Below are 8,792 nucleotides of genomic sequence, written 5' to 3' on the forward strand. Positions count from 1 at the left end.
GAAGAGAAACTCAGAATCTTGGAACATTTCATACATATGCCAAAAACATGAGTCTATGTAAATAAATTGGAAGTAAGTTGTATTTGATGCACGCGATGCTTATTCCTAACTCCAGGAAGACTTGATTTTCACTCTCTATGGACGACAGTCTCTGCTGATCAGGATGCTATTCATTGGCAACACTAGTTACTGCAAATGCCGAGTGGAATCCTTGATCTATCTAAGTAGGACTAGTTGATTTTTCTTGTATTAGTTTGGGAAAGCCATGAAATGTTCCCCAGGAAAAGGATGGAAATAAAAATGGTTTATGCATGGGTGCTTCAACTACCATTGTACCTTTGTGTTTCAGGTTATAATGCCTGTCCTTAACATAAATCCCATTTTTCATATAATGTAATAACAACTGCTGTTATATAGTGATTGGTAATATAAAATGCACTGTGAGATAAATGCTGTTATTATCAAAATCCTATTAGCAAGTCCCTGTGTACTGTACATGCAGGGCAGATTTATTAACATACCCTGTGCAGTCACTTTCCTGAAAACAGTTTTACCAGCTATGAAATACTATACATTAATGCCATTAATAAATGTATCTAATTGCACTATATAAAAATGAAGTATTCTGTAGCTTGCAGTAGCTTCTGAGAATGGTAAGACTATTCCAAGTAGATACACTGAGCAATGACTACACTATATTCTCCTTTTTTTCATCTGCTATATGTCGAATAATAGATCATTTAAGCGCATATTCAGACGGCTAGGCTAATGAGAAAATGTTGATTCTTTTCTAAAAAGCTGTCAGTAGATGGCAATGTGACTATTTTATAAGGCATTTTTATTCCATATGAAGTGAAAAACGTGAGATCATTCACATTTGCTACCTAAATTACTGTAATTTCCCCCCCAAAAAAAAGCTCCAAGAGCCCTTTTAAACTATTCTTTAAATAATTGATAGTTACAAATGAAAAACCAAGCCTAGAATTTCTAAAGTGATCAAAGTTGTTTTAATTTTCCATTGGTCAGGGTTGAATAAAAATAATGTTATAAACTATATTATCAATACCCAGCAATTGCAAGACCTCCATTTCAAGCTAAAGCATTTTTAGCAAATCCATACTGTATGTATCCTTACTTAGGTAGTGCAGCCCGGTCTGACCTTCTGGAACACTTTATACAATATTCAGAGGAAGAATGAGGCATTGAAGAATCATTTGAAACATATTCGCCTTTTCCTTCAAGTTTTTGACATTATCCTTGCTCAAATAAAATAAGTTTTCAGTGATAGTTTATGAAAGTACACATTCCTTTCTCTCTCTCTCTCTCTCTCTCTCTCTCTCTCTCTCTCTCTCTGTCTCTCTCCCTCAAAACTAAAAAGCATGCTAGGTTTTCTGCATATAGTTTTAATATGGCTATGTTTCCTGAGCTCACTTTATAATTTTAAAAAAGCAAACAAAAAGAATAACATTTTTCAGACAAATTCTGACATCTGAGATTGCCAGTTAAAATTAGTGGAAATTTCTTTTAAATTTTTATTTTATTTTATTGAGAAACAAATATCAATGAGACAGTTTCAAAGCTGATTAATAAGACATTTTCAATAATTAATACATTGTACATTGTTGTCTTCTTAGTGGTTGTTCACAGTACAAGAAGCAGACAGGATATCCTGTCTAAACACTATTACTACAAATCTTTCTTTTCATGAATTAAGCAAAAGTAGCTGTATATCTATCCTAACCATTCTGTATATACAAATACAAAATGGTCCTTCCTTTGTATCCCCTTTTTTTGTTAGTGGAAATTTTAAGAGTAGTAATGTGCTGAAATTTGTGACCAGTTATAATACACTGTAAAAAGTTTTTATGTATAAAGTTATTCAATTTTATTGAAGCTTAAGCTGTGATTTATTGCTATAGTGAGGGATAATGACAGACACATTAACGGAAAAGAGATTCTAAGAATGAGCAATAAAATAAAATGGAGAAATATTGATCATTCTGCTCAGAAATGTGAGGACTAGTCACGTTTTCACCTATGGAAGATTAATTAAAAAATTTGACTTGTGATTTCATCTAAAGATAAATAGAAATAACATCAATATATATCAGTTTTACAGTTTTAGTTACCAAGTGAAAGTATTTGCTCACTTCGGTCAGTAAGACATATTGAAATGGGGTAAATGAGAGGGTTTTATTCATTCCAGGATTCTTAAGAGTTCATCAGAGTACATCCAGAATATTCTATGAGACATATGAAATTGAAATCAAACAATAGAACTTTCTTAAATGATATCAACAAAAGTGAAAAATTAAGTGGAAAATGGTATAAATAGTCTTTCAGATACAAAAATAGTGTTTAAAATTAGAGATATCAGAGAACATACATATGAAATAATAGATGAGCTTAGAAAAATGGTGGAAACTTAAAAATGACCAATAATGGAAAGAAATGGGATCTATGAAACAAATTAAAAACAGAAATCTAAGAGATTACAACAACATTGAAAGTACATGAAACAGACTGAATGAAGGAAGGGACAGAATATCAGATCTTGAAGCAGAATTGTAGCTAGTGATCATGAAAAGAAAAATTTCTTAAAAATAGCAAGATGCCATGACAAACCAACCCAACAGCTACAAGATAGAGGGAGAATTACAAGGTTAATGGAGTTCAATGAGAAAGATGGATATAGTACAAATTCCAAACAACATACCTTCACAGAAATAATGGCAGAAAACTTCCAAAGCATGGGTAAATCTTGACACAAAAATAACTGAAGTACATAGAACTTCAAAGAGCTCTGACTGAAATAAATTTACTTAATGACATAATAATCAAGATTCCAGAACTTCAACACAAGAATAGAATGTTAAAACCTGTTAGAAAAAAGAAACTGTTCAACTATAAAGCAAAGTCCATCAGAATCCTGGCACACTTCTGAACACAGGCCTTCAAGTCAAGAAAAGCTTGGAGCAAGGTATTTCAAGTCCTGAAAGAAAACACCTTCCAACCCAGATTGACATAACCTGCAACACTACCTTTCAAAATTAATAGAGTAATTAGATACTTACATGACAGAGAACAACTGAATTCCTGACCACCAAATCAGCCCTACAAAGTGTAGTATAAGATATTCTAGAGACAGATAGAAATGACCCAGTTCTAAGAACAACAACGGAAAGAAACCACCAGGCACAGCCAGCAATTAAATGGAGATAAGAAGCAGAAAAATAACAGCAGGAAGATATGACAAAGACAAGCCATTAAATATCAGTCAATGTAAATGGTCTTGATTCACTAATCAAAAGAAACATAATGGCAGAAATATGCTCTATATGAGAAACACATTTAACTAAAAAAAATTCATAGACTAAAAATCAATGGATGGAAAATAATCTTCCAAGCAATAGAAAACCAAAAAAAAAGAAAAAAAAGCAGAGGTAGCAATTCTGTTTATAGACAATGTGAACTGCAATTGAAAGATAATCAAAAGACTTAAAGATGGTCACAGTATAATTGTTGGTGGAAACTTCAAGAGGAAGAGATAACAATTATAAATATGTATGCACCAAATACAGGAGCAAACATCTATGTAAGACAATTATTAATATACATGAAAATTAAAAATGGCAATAACAGTTGTATTGGGGGACCTTAATACCCCATTGTCACAAAAAGATAAATCAATTAAAAAAAAGCAAACAAAAATCAGAACTGATGTGAACCTGTGAACAAATGGCTTAGTTTTTAGTGTTTTATCCAACATCACCATAATAAACATCTCCTGTGCATGGGAGCTTCTCCAACATAGGCCATATACTAGTTCACAGAACATGCTTAAGTAAATTCAAAGGAATTGAAATTTTCCAATATATATTACCTGACCACAATTCAGTGAAATTGGAGGTTGATGGAAAAGAAACTGGGAAAACTCCAGAAACATAAGGTATTAAATAACAACCTTTTAAGAAACCAACAAGTGACAGATAAAATTAAAGAAGAAATTAATATTTACAACTAAATAAAAAAGCAGATACAAAATATTGGAATGTATGAGGCAAATAAAATTGATCCTAAGAGAGAAATTTATAGCATTGAATTCTCATATCAGGAAAAGAAAACAAGCACAAATATACAATGTAATATTGCATTTCCAGCTTCTGGAAAAAGAAAAGCAAAACAAGACCAAAGCCCATGCAAGACAGAAAACTTTGAAGATTAGAGTAGAAATTATTTAAATGAAGACTAAGAAAATAGTACAAAGAATTAATGAAGAATTTATTCTTTGAAAGAATAAATAAAATTGAATAATAACACCCTTAGTCAATCTTATCAAGAAGGAAAGAAAATGCTAAAACTAGTGCAATGAGGAATGAAAAAGCAAAACCACTACAGATCCTATAGAAATTTAAAAGATCATCAATATTTACTAAAAAAATCTTTATACTCATTGGATGAAAAACAAAAGAAATAGAAATATTTCTAAGCTTGTGTGAATTACCAGAGTTGAATCAAGAAGATACAAAAATTCTGAACAATACAATATCAGTTAATGCGATTAAATATATACCAAATATAAAAAAGCTCAGATCCTAATAGATTCACTGCTATATTCTTAGAAGAAATTTAAAGCAGGCAGTGCCAATACTCATCAAACTTATGAAATTGAAAAGGAAAGTGTTATGCTGATACAAGAACCAGAAAAAGACCCCCCCCTCAAAAAAAAAAAAGAAATACTGGCCAATTTCCCAAACAAATATAGATGAAAAAATACTCAGTAAGATACTAGTAAACAGAAATACAGAAATCATGAAGAAGATTATGTACCATTACCAAGTGGGACTGGTCCCAATAATTCAGGTATAATGCAACATATGCAGATCAATAAATGTCATATGCCATATCAACAGAGTCAAAGCAAATATCACATGATCATTTGAAGAGGTGTGGAAACAGCTTTGTCCAAAGTCCGATACTCTTTAATGAGAAATACCTTACAGAAAATTGGAAGAGATGGTCTTTACCTCAACCTAAATGGATAAAAACTGAAAGTTTTCATTCTAATATAAGGGTTAAGACAAGGATTCCCACTATTGTCTCTCCTATTAAATAGAGTTTTGGAAACATTAGCCAGAAAAAATTAGATAAGAGAGAAAAATAACAAGAATAAGGATAGGAAAAGAAGAACTTAAATTGTGACTATGATACAGATGCTCGATGATGCAGGTGACATAAAAACTCTACCAAAACATTTCTAGATTTAGTGATAAAATTCAGTAGGGTAGTTGGACACAAAGTCAACACTCAAAATAAATAACATTCCTGCTCACAAATAGCAAACATTGAGAGAGAAATTAGGCAAATTATTTCCTTCACAATAGGGTTGAAAAAAAAAGAGAAATACTTAGGAATCAACATAACAAAGGAAGTAAAAGATATATACATTAACCTTTACATTACTCTGAATAAGGAGATTGAAGAGGATATCAGAAAGTGGAAAGATATACCTTCCTCATAGAGACAAAGAACAGTGAAAATGACTATATTCTCCAAACTTCTGTACAGATGCAATCCTGATCAAAATACCATTAGCATACTTCATAGAACTAGAGATAAAGAGCATCCCTAAAATTCATTTGGGAACAGATGACATCTAGAATATTAAAGACATCCTGAACAACAAAGGCAAGGCAGGAGACATCACAGTCCATAACTTGAAATTATATTGCAAACCTATGTTGATAAAATTAGAATGATATTGTCAAAAAACAAAACAAAACAACAAAATGTCAACAAAATATCACTGAGAATCAGTAGAAAATGCTACTAGATGCATACTAAACTATAAACAATGACTTTCAGATAACCTTTGGGCATAGATAAAACAATTGAGATCCATAAATTTTAAAGAGCTTTCCCCTCAAAAGCCATGAAGTTATTCTTTGCTCAATAGTTCCACTAGACATTTCTCCATCTGCCAATATCACAAGCATATTCAAATGAGACAACCTATTCTGCCAAGTGACAAATTTAATAGTTTTAAATCAAGTATATTCATGGAAAATTATAAATTTTCAATTTTGCAAGATTTTCTTAAAGGCCAGTTGAAACATGAAAGTATATTTCCTTACAAAAGAAAAAATTATTTCATGGAAACATAGCTGATGTGTTTTGCTACATAAGTTTAATAATACCATTCAAATACTGAAAGTTCTCTCCTAAGTTCTATCATTTCTGTCCTGCTATTGTCACAAAACTTTATGCAGACACATAAAGCAGAATCCATGTATACATCTAGTCTTTTAATAGGGTTTGGTGATTATTCTTAAAGTTTGGTTTTCAAGAGTTGAATTCACAGCATCTACAATCTGGATATTCTTAAAAATCTAAACTTTTCTCTGTACAAGCCTCCTAAATGATTAGATGTTGAAGGTTAGATTGAATGTCATTCAAAACACAATTTTCTTTGGACTGGTACTAATAACATAGACTGACCCCAGGACCTCAGAGTCACAATGTATTATCAATCTGCTTTCAGGAAAGATGTTACTTTATAAAAATTTCTGAAGTTAAAGAAAGAGACAATTTCCATCTATCTTTTACATTCCTTACTTGAGGAACAGTATACAGAAGGTATTCTATATAATTTTGAGAAATTTCTATACTGAATTAATTAGGAAATTTATTGCTTTTAGAATATCAACATTAAACACTAATTTAGAACAAGTAACAAACACCTACTTACAAACACCATTAGAACAAATCATTCTAGGATCACAAGTCTGCATCTTGTACAGCAATTAACCACTAAGAAGAATATATGCAGTGTATTATTTGTTGAAACTGTACTTCCGATTTGATTTGAAACTGTCTCATTGCTATCTGTTTATCAATAAAACTTTGAAAAAAAAAGAACAAGTAACAATCTAAATGAAATTAAACATTATTGATGTTCCTAATACTTCATAATCATGGTGGAACTATTTGAATATTTTAAAGAAAGAACTAAGTCAGGTTTTACCATTGAGAAGGAAAGCTTCTTGACTTTTTATTATACATATTCTGATTTAGGTTTGAACGTGATTTTGATATCATACTGAAGAATAAATATCTGCAGCCTGAATGAAAGCAAGGTCTGACAGAATTGAAGGATCCTAAAAATATTTGTTTTCTTCCTTCATACATAACTTTTTTCTCAAATATGAAATTTAAGTTCAAGAATATTTTGAAGAACAGCAATGTATTTTAATGTGTAGGAACAATAAGCTTTAAAAGCAGCTCATAAAAGCTAATCTATTATTTAAGAAAATGTGTTTCATTTATTTTTTTGTAGACTCAGGTTTATCAAGTTTCTTTGATAGTATCTAAAAGATTTAATAACATATAAGTCTAAATTTATCAATTTTCTATTTAAAAATACTTTAATCGTCTATGATTTCATACATTGGAAGGTTATAGTTTTATATTTTTTATTTTTTAGAAAAGTGTCTACAGGGCATTCAGGGTCTCACTAGTAGATTGCACTCCTACTGCTCCTCCTGTTTGCATCCTCTCAAGAGCTGGGATTACAGGCATCCACCACCACGTCCAGTCTCAATTGCTGTCTCAGAGAGCCCTGGGGTGGGGCCAGCACAGCAGGCCCAGGAAATGAACCCCTGGTCCCTGCGCCTGTTTGCAAGTACTTTAATCTGCCGAGCTATTTAGCTTGCCCTTATTTAATTTATTTTTAAGGACACGTTTTCAAAATAATAGCTTCATTTTTACTCCATGTTTAGATCAATATAACTGCATTTTCCAGAGTAACATTTACAATTTTAAAAATTTAAACTGTTTTCTGATAGTCTTTTGCTAAGAAATATAAAATTAATATTTGCTTTAATAATCAAAAATAAACTAAATAGGGGCCAGGAAGATTGGCTTAGTGGAATAAGTGCTTCCCTGCGAAGCGCAAGGACCTGAGTTCAATCCTCGGTTCCACCAAAAAACAAAACAAAACAAACAAACAAACAAACAAACAAAAAAACCCCCTAAAAACTAAATATACTACACAGAACCTAACTTTGTATTTCTTGCTTAAATTGAGACATTTTTGGGAACAGGTAGATTTTTAATGAGTGATGAATGAAATTATCAGTACTGTTAGATTCATAATTATGATGACTTCAGATATTTACTATTCTTATCCTCAATTCATATTCAGACCAGTGATTAAAAAAACGCTGTTTCAGTATTTTAACTTGTTAAGTTGTGCTTTTAATATTTTAGGAGAACAATTTCAGTGTGTTTTGTCACCAAGGCAAAGAAAATCGTGAAATTATTATTTATGGAGGACTAATTTTGCTTTAGCTTTGGCAAAATGAAAAACAACTTGGATCACTCAAACTAAAAGGTCACTAATCCTTTTTTTCTGTGACCTCCAATGAACCATATAATGATTACTTACACATTCAGTATTATTTGATCCTGGGTTTGTGGTAATTCTTCACATAATTTAATTAGTATATATATATATCAGTATGTAATGATTACGTCCCTTCTAGGAACTGGTACATACATGCAAGTTCTTCCTTCCTTCCTTTCTTTCTTTCTTTCTTTCTTTCTTTCTTTCTTTCTTTCTTTCTTTCTTTCTTCCTTCCTTCCTTCCTTCCTTCCTTTCTTCCTTTCTTCCTTTCTTCCTTTCTTCCTTTCTTCCTTCCTTTCTTTCTTTCTTTCTTTCTTTCTTTCTTTCTTTCTTTCTTTCTTTCTTTCTTCTTTCTCTTTCTTTCTTTCTTTCGTGGTACCAGGAATTG

This window comes from Octodon degus, unplaced genomic scaffold (genome assembly GCF_000260255.1).
Source record: "Octodon degus isolate 3935 unplaced genomic scaffold, OctDeg1.0 scaffold00068, whole genome shotgun sequence".
Lineage (NCBI taxonomy): Eukaryota > Metazoa > Chordata > Mammalia > Rodentia > Octodontidae > Octodon > Octodon degus.